A 9092-nucleotide genomic window follows, 5' to 3' on the forward strand; every position below is an offset into this window, starting at 1 on the left:
ATCCCTTAAAACCATAGCATGTCATTCCTTAAGCTAACGTCTTTCTCTCCTTTATCTCTCTTTTCCCTTCCTCTTCTTTTTCCTTCTCCCCTTCTTTTCGAGTTTCCCATTAAAATTCAAATATGCATGAGAAAAATAATACCTTAGTAAGGATTCAGTTCAATAATTCTTACTGAGCAAACAAAGCCATGATTCTGAGAACACCGAGATAAACAAAATACCTTCTCTGTCCTCATGGGTAATACAAGGCAGATGAGATCGCCACTCACTCTGCCACATGGGATGCCCAGCAGGGCTTCTTACTGATAAACTGATAAACAGCCCTTAAAAAAGTTCTTCCCGAGGTTGGCAGCATAAGAGAAAGGGCACTGACATTGGTGGGAACTGGGAAAGTAAAAGTACAGATGTGAATGCCATGTTCAGAGAGTAGCCTGTGGTAAATGGTCCTTAAATAATTAATCTTCAGTTTCACATTATCCTGGTGCTGCTGAAGGGTAGACCATCTGCAGTGGAAGACGGAAGACAGAGGTGAGGTGATAAATGGGAAGAAAGAAGCGTCAGAGCATCAGCAATGATGACAAATCCAGCCGAGGAAGGAGGGAGGAGAGGATGCTATGGAGAAGAAGATGCAGGCAAGGCCAGCTCCATGGAATGGACTTCACTTTACATCACAAAGAGAACCAAACAAAATGCAGAATGAAATTTATATGGTGATGATCTCGAATCCCTCGGAAACCTCAGACTCTGTGATGTGGGTCCTTGATTTATTTGCAAGATTTCAGACTCTTCTAGGCAGGGAATCTGGAGTTCTACAGGATAGACCAAACCTTTTACCAGAGTGATTTCAACTCAGTGTGGTTAGACAGATAGATCGTTATGCGTGATTAAATATTTAAAATGAAAATATCAATAGTTCCTAGTTAAACCCTCTGGCTAGAATATGAGATTCCACAACAGAAAGTTCTTGGAGTAGGGGAGGCGGATATGAGAAAAGGACATAAATGCCACACAAACTGCAGATCGTTGGCATAGAGAGAACAGCCAAAGAGCAAGGAAAAAATATTAAAAAAAAAAAAAAGGAAAATGGTGATGATGGGCATGGGCAGCATCGACAGAGGGCAAGTTTGTCTTACAGTTGAATAAAATTTTTTCAGGCAAAAACAAAGCAAATTTTTTTTAGAGCACAGTGTACATGAGGCATTTAGGGATCACGGAGGTTTTCCACACCAGGTGTATGATCTTGATCAAGTTCTTGAGACTCTAAACTTCAGCTCCAGGTCTGCTTAGTGAGCACGTCACCTGCCACCTACCTCCTGGGGGTCACCAAGATCCAGTGAGATAAGAGGTGAAAGCACTTAGCACAATGAGGACGTTGGGTGGGGCTCAGTGAATGTTGTGTCCTGATCACTGGAGGACTGAGAAGCAGTTTCTGGGCAACCTCCCACCAGGAGTGTTCCCAGAAGCATTCACCCCTCACCCCATCCTGCATCAGGCCGGACAAAATGAAATCCACCTGTGAGAGCAAAATAAAAGCCCTAATGGAACCACAGTCAAAAATAATGAGCCAGTGTAGGGAGGTTCCTCAAAAAGCTAAAAATAGAACTACCATATGACCCAGCAATCCCATTCCTGGGCATAGACCTGGACAAAACCATAATTCCAAAAGACACATGCACCCCAATGCTCATCGCAGCACTGTTTACAATAGCCAGGACACGGAAGCAACCTAAATGTCTATCAACAGAGGAATGGAAAAAGAAGATGTGGTGGTAAATATATACAATGGAATATTACTCGGCCATAAAAAGAAACAAAATTGTGCCATTTGCAGAGACGAGGATGGACCTAGAGACTGTCATACAGAGTGAAGTAAGTCAGAAAGAGAAAAACAAATATCGTATAATATTGCTTATATGTGGAATCTAGAAAAATGGTACAGGTGATTATTTGCAAAGCAGAAACAGACACACAGATGTAGAGAACTAACTTATGGACACCAAGGAGGGCAGAGGGGTGGGATGAACTGGGAGATTGGGATTGACATACATACACTGCTACTATGTATAAAATAGATAACTAATGAGAACATACTGTATGGCACAGAGAACTCTACTCAGTGTTCTGTGGCGACCGAAACGGGAAGGAAATCTGAAAAGGTGGGGATATATGTATACACATAACTGATTCACTTTGCTGTACAGCAGAAACTAACATTGTAAAGCAACCATATTCCAATAAAAATTAATAAAATTAAATAAAAATAATGAGCCATTTAAGTACTTTTCTTGGAAAGGGGGTAAGAAAATAGTCTTTCATGCACTTCCAACAAGATGGGGTCAGAAAGCAGCAGCTTTGGAAGGCCACCTCCACCCCAGCTATCCCTCCAGGGTCAGCCCCAGCAGTCCTACCTACGTGGACAATTGGTTTTCAAAATGAGTTTGCAGCCTGGTGAAAAGAGAAGATGGCTGAGTACTGTTACCAGCAATGGCTCTTTGGAGAGCGGTGCACCTTCGCCTACTTTGTTAGTTATTTGTACGGAGGCATCTCTGTTTTCAGAGCTGACAGCTCCCTTTCCACGCACTCTGGCTGTAGGTGCAGAGTGTTTGAAATTGCGGTGGATGTCACCTGGGCACATTTGCAAGGAAAGCAGCACTCAGGCAGGGGACCTCGCAGGGAGAAGCAACAGGAAGGACCGATTCGCTAAGAACCCTTCACTCCTTGCTTCCCAAAATCAAACGCGATGCCCTCCTCCCAGATTGCCTTAAAAAGTTTACGTTTTGAATTCAGATCCGCCACATTTGAAGACACAAACATGCTCTCCCTTCCCCAACCTTCCCAGCCACCCGTCGTAGCTCTCCCCCTGTCAAGAGCCTGGCCCAGCAATCGCTTCTCTTTCCTCATAGTTTGAGCCGGTGGAGATGGACTTGTCTGGAGTGAAAATGGAGTTTCCCGTGATGCATTTGAAAGGAGATGCTGGTCTGGGCTCATCCGCCAGGCTTTGCAGAGAGCAAAGGCCTGCTCTTCCCAACCGCATAAATTAGGACCACTGCAAAGTCGGTGCAACTGAGCTCCTCTACACCAGCACGATTTGAAAGGCATAGCTTGAAAATCGTTTATGAAATAGAGGGAATTTAAACACGTGGAATTTAAGGAGGGCCACTCTCCCTTTTCAGAGAAATTTACCATTTGAGGTAAAGGGACCAGGGCGTATGTTGCCTTTTGTCTGCTCTCCAGGGAGAATTTGCTGCCTCAACCCTGCTGAAAGCAGCCTCACAGAGTCAGTATAAATCTAATACCACTTCTCCAGAAACAACTCAAAATAACTTGCATACTAGAGCAAATGCCCAGGATCTCCTTTGGGGAAACAAGGCAGCAGGATGCTTGAAAGTAGCCTGGGTAGCAAGCAGGAAGCTCTGTTCCTTTTCAGTGGCTCCCAGACAGCAGGTGCTCAGCAGAGCTGGCATTCTGGTCCTCCCTTGCACGTGAGTGTCGTCTCTGCCATGGGCATCTTCACTAAATAATAACCATAGCTACATTCATGAAACCATCCTATAGCGTTCTTCAAAAACGCTGCACGCATTAGCTCAGCAAATCCTTAAGTCAGCCTGGGGAGTAGATACTATTGATATTATTATCCTTATTTTACATAAGACAGTATTGGAGAAGCCCCAGGTCACAGAACTGCTGAGTGGAGAAGGGCAGTCTGGCTCCAGGGGCCACCCTCTTCACGTCCAAACGACACACATTAATGCAACATCAATAACACGGATAAAGTCATGAGCAAGAAAGGATGAATTATGAAAAAGAAATTCAGTCTCTGGGCTTGATGTTTGATTGTGGTTGAACAAACCATAGCGTTGTCTCTCTGGATCTCTTAATGCTCAGCAGTTAGCACAGTGGATGTTCAATAGTGGGTGTTGAATAAAAGTACATCGCATGAATCAATGCAAAGAGGAGTCTCTATAATAAGACTGTTCTTGAAGAATCAAGACCAGTAGAAAACCAGAAAGGACAAGAGCAGACTTGACACAATTCAGGACACTATTTTAAAAGCCTAGAGAAACTTGGCCTATTGGTAGAGTGATTTAAGCCCAAATAAATTAATTTAACAACCTCAACTTTAATTGACTTAGTATTAGGGACCAATAATGCATATCTAATTAGTGGCTGACCTGAAATATTTACACACACACACACACACACACACACACCCCGAACACATGAGTACTCTATGCCCAATAAGCATTGAAAAATGGTAAGCTTAGCTGTAACTATCTACCATCTGTCTGTCAATCTATCAATTATCTATCATCTATCTTTCTATTACTTATCTATGAATTTACTTATATATCTCGCTGGGGATGTGTAATGGTGTGTAGACTTATTAACGTGTTAAGCTTCAGTGTAGCACATATGGACTCTACATAATACTATCAAAGACTAGATAATAAGGAGATATTTAGGAAAAGCACTTAAAATTTCTGAAAATTATTGGCATTGTTCATTTTTCGTTGGATGATAAGAAGGGGCTTTGTTTGTTAAAAAGAGCACACTGATTATAAGATAAATGATAAAAGGTCACAGACAACTGATAAGTCTTTTTTAAGCTACTTAGTTGATTTATTTTAAATTACTGCACAAAATAATATTTTATTCTTAGGTACGGCCCGTTATGAGATGTAAACCAAGATTACATACTTAAAATGTGTCCAAAGGTTAACTACAAATGAATGCTTCCAAAAATATAAGAAATTAGCACCTGAAAGTCAAATATGTGTAACTATACAGTCAGCTAAAAATGGAAAGAATGCTGTTATTGAATTGTTGGGAAGTGAATACAAATTGGGTGACAATTGTTCACGTGTCTCCATTTTCTCTCGAAAACAATGAAGGTGACATCCTTGACCTTAACTTCCCCCCAAACGGTAAGGAGACTAATTAGTGTTTGTGAAGAATTTTTAATATCTTGGCTTAGAGAAAACGGTGACAAATGGTGTCTGATACTGCAAGTGTCATTTCATTTGAATGATAAACAAAAAAATAATTTTTACCAAAAGAATAACTTCTATCCATAAAGACTGAATAATTTAAGGATGATTCAGAAACAGCTCTACTGATTTTTTCATCCCCTAGGAAAGTAGGTTTTCTTTTCTCTTCAATTTCACCCTGGAGAAATATTATATGCAACCTGGTTTCCTTTTTGTACAGAGGGAACAAATATTGAAGCATGATTTAAAAAGAGTACCAGAATGAGCAGTGATACAAAATTATGCTGAAGGTTGTGTGAGCGCTGCCATTATTCTCTAGGGAGTTGATGTCTAGACTAACGCCGTGTGTTTCCTGAGGATTTGATTTAAAGTTAGGGCAGCGGTTCTCAAACTTTAACAGGCATTTGGGTCACCTGTAGGGTCTGTTAAAAGAGATTTCCACGATCCCTAAGTCCAGGGCGGGGACAGAGAATTTGTACTTCTACCAAGTGCCAGGTGAGGCTAAGGCCGCTCTCCAGGGACCACAGTTTGAGAAAGACTGAGTTAGGAAATCCCATGGTTTCCAAACCACAGTCCATTCGATTCACCCAGGGAGCTTTGGTAAAAATGCAGATTCCTGACCCTGGCCCAGTCACCAGCATCAGTGTTTCCAGGGCATACAATTTAATAATCTGCACTGGTTTTAAGCTCACCAGGTCACCTCGACTCATAGGTGCAAAAGCCAGTGGATCAAACCATTTCACTCAGGGCTATTGAATCCAGAATCAAGTCGGACACTTCTATGTGTTCAGAACCTCTACCTTGCTCATCTATGATGACCTTCTGCTTTGGAACCAACACTTGTGACACTGCCGTGTCGCATGCTTTAATGTTCTAGAAGACTGCAGTTAACAGTTCCTATGGAAAAGACCTTTTGTTAGGTCTCTCTTTGACGTACCCAAGCATAAAAGAAGCAGTATAGTGTGCACAGTCCTTAAAAACACTGATTCTGGCGTCTGACTATCTGGGCTTGAAGGGGGCCGTCATTCACCAATCGTGGTAACGTTGAACAACGTTTCTAAATTCTCTCTGGCTCGGTTCTCCTTCTGTAAAATGGGGATCGTAGTACCTCCCCATTAAGAACTAAGTTAATTAAAATTGGTAAAGCACCTAACTTAGAGTGGTGCCTGATATACTTTAATTTTTAATGTAATTTTTTAAATTATGATTGGATGCTATTGAGCATCTTTAGCTCAGCACAGCTTTTCAAGTAATGTTTTTCTAAAATAGAATACGTTCTTTCGAAGAGTAGTTATTCCTCTCCTCCAGCTGGCATTCAAATATAGGCGGGGCAACTTCTAGATCAGGGTATTTTATTTTAATATGTGTGTGTGTGTGTGTGTGTGTGTGTGTGTGTGTGTGTGAGTGTGGTACACAGGCCTCTCACTGTTGTGGCCTCTCCCGTTGCGGAGCACAGGCTCCGGACGCGCAGGCTCAGCGGCCATGGCTCACGGGCCCAGCCGCTCCGCGGCATGTGGGATCTTCCCAGACCGGGGCACGAACCCGTGTCCCCTGCATCGGCAGGCGGACTCTCAACCACTGCGCCACCAGGGAAATCCAGATCAGGGTATTTTAGATGCGGTCCGTAATTGGATGAGTGACAACAGGATATTTCAAATAACCCGGAGAGACAGATCTCCAGGGAAGCCTCTGAGGATTATTTTCAAATTCCTGGCTGGGCTGGTGCTTTGTCCTCCTTGACTTGCCATATGTCCCCATGCTGTTTAGACTATGTGATTGACCACAAGATCCTGACAAGTCCTCTGTAAACAAAATCAAAAGAAGAGGATTGGCCTGACTGGGACTTGGAATGGGCAGCTACATACCCTGCTTGATCATAAGACTTTAGAGGGTAAATACTTTCCTGAAACGTAATTGTTCTTGATAAGTTTCATCTGCTTAAGCCTCCTGCTTGTCTCCTAAAATAAGAAGACGTTACTGGTAACAAACACAAACAACGCAAGTACTGATAAATTTTAAATAAAGGCTTATCATTCAATAAGGCTTCATCCCTGTGGATGGATTTACAGGATTCTTCCAGAATCTGAGAGTATTGAATCTTGTGTGTCCTTGTGTTGCATCCCCTCCCCCCGAAAAAAGGGTGAAGGAGAAGAATTAGGCTAAGGAAGGATCCTGAAAATATTAACACAAAATTGAAGCTGCATTTCATAGTGTGTCCCTCTTTGGGTAATGTTGTAATGATCATTGCTCAAGTATAAGTTTTTAATGCCACTTTTTGTTTTGGAACCTAGAAAACCAATTGAACTAAAACTAACTTTAAGAACTCGTCAAGTTTTTTTTGTTTGTTTGTTTTTGTCCCTTTCCGGCCTTCAAGATGTTGAAGCGAGGACGTGGTGGGTCCTCTGGTGCGAAATTCCGGATTCCCTTGGGTCTTCCGGTTGGAGCCATGATCAACTGTGCTGACAACACAGGAGCCAAAAATCTGTATATCATCTCTGTGAAGGGGATCAAGGGACGACTGAATAGACTCCCTGCTGCTGGTGTGGGTGACATGGTGATGGCCACATCAAGAAAGGCAAACCAGAGCTCGGAAAGAAGGTACATCCAGCAGTGGTAATTCGACAACGGAAGTCATACCGGAGAAAAGATGGTGTGTTTCTTTATTTTGAAGATAACGCAGGGGTCATAGTAAACAATAAAGGCGAGATGAAAGGTTCTGCCATCACAGGACCAGTTGCAAAGGAATGTGCAGACTTGTGGCCCAGGATTGCATCCAATGCTGGTGGCGCTGCATGATGCTTCAGTGTATTTGTAAAAGAAAAAAGAATAATAAAAATTATTTGCTCCAAAAAAAAAAGAACTAATAAATAAAATATGACTAAATTTCTTCTATAAAAATAAATATTTCTAATGCCCGCCATTCAGAAGGATATAAAAAATGCAAACTTACACTGCACTGGTAAAAATCAAAGTTCAAGGGCCATTTTAAAATATGTTAAAAACAAAACAACAAAGCTTGTGAACTAGAAATTTTGCTTATAGGAATTTCTTTAAGGAAATCATAATGTACGTGTGCAAAATACTGTTACATAACAGTATTTTAAGTACTATTAAAAATGAAATGTCCAGTGATAAAATATTGGTTAAAAGTTATGATACATACATAGAATAGAATCCTATGTCTTTACTAGACTATAAATTGAAGGAGTAAATTATTAATTTGAAATTATATTGACCTGAAAATGATCGCATAGTATTTTTAAGGGAAAAAGCAATTTGACAAAATCTGTATTATGAACTCATTGTCAGAATGAATCAATGGACATTATTATTATTAAATTAAAATATTAACAGATTATCTCTGCATGGTGGGCTTTTGGGAGTTTTTCATGTCTTTCTGCTTATCCATGGTTCCTGTATTTTGTAAAATGAGCAAGCATTTTATCATAAGGAAAACCCAGCATGCTGCCTTGCTCTTCTTGATAGAGCAAGGAAGAGACCCAATATGGACCCTTAACATCTTTAATTCTGTTGTTTTGTTCCATTCCTGCCAATAAGTGCAACCAAGAGAAGAAACACACGAACAAACAAGCACTGACTTCTTAACCATTTCCAGTTTCCCCTAGTTGTCCTCATGGGATTTTATATATATATATATATATATATATATATATATATATATATATATATATATTTGGGCACTAATATTGGTGTCTTTTGCATCTTTTACTGCTAGAGTATCCATGACCCTGATTTGGGACATGACAACGTCTGGAGGATCTTGGAGCACTTTTTGAAGATCTTCCAGTCAGTCAACGCTGATAGACCTTTCAGCAAAAGTTTCCATAAATCCTCAGTTCTTCATGGACAAATAAAATCACAGCTAAATACAAGCATCGGGAGCCAATGAGATTTTCCTCTGGTAACAGGGTCTTGATTTTTTGGCCTAGTGGAGTGGAAAGTTCTAAGTTTAGTAACTAAGGAAGCCACTGTGGTCATGGGGGTGGGGGCAGGTGCTTAGAAGTCCAGCAGACATTCATGATGTGTGTCCCAGTGAAGTGATGCAGAACCCCCTTCTCTCAGAGGAGCTCCTGCTTCCATGGC

At 41.2% G+C, this 9092-nt stretch overlaps 1 pseudogene; it reads left to right on the forward strand.

The window, feature by feature from the left end:
- The first annotated feature begins 7335 nt into the window (after positions 1-7335).
- On the forward strand, positions 7336-7804 carry LOC132512626 (large ribosomal subunit protein uL14-like; annotated as a pseudogene).
- Positions 7805-9092: the final 1288 nt, after the last annotated feature.

This window comes from Lagenorhynchus albirostris, chromosome 21, assembly GCF_949774975.1.
Source record: "Lagenorhynchus albirostris chromosome 21, mLagAlb1.1, whole genome shotgun sequence".
NCBI classification, from domain to species: domain Eukaryota; kingdom Metazoa; phylum Chordata; class Mammalia; order Artiodactyla; family Delphinidae; genus Lagenorhynchus; species Lagenorhynchus albirostris.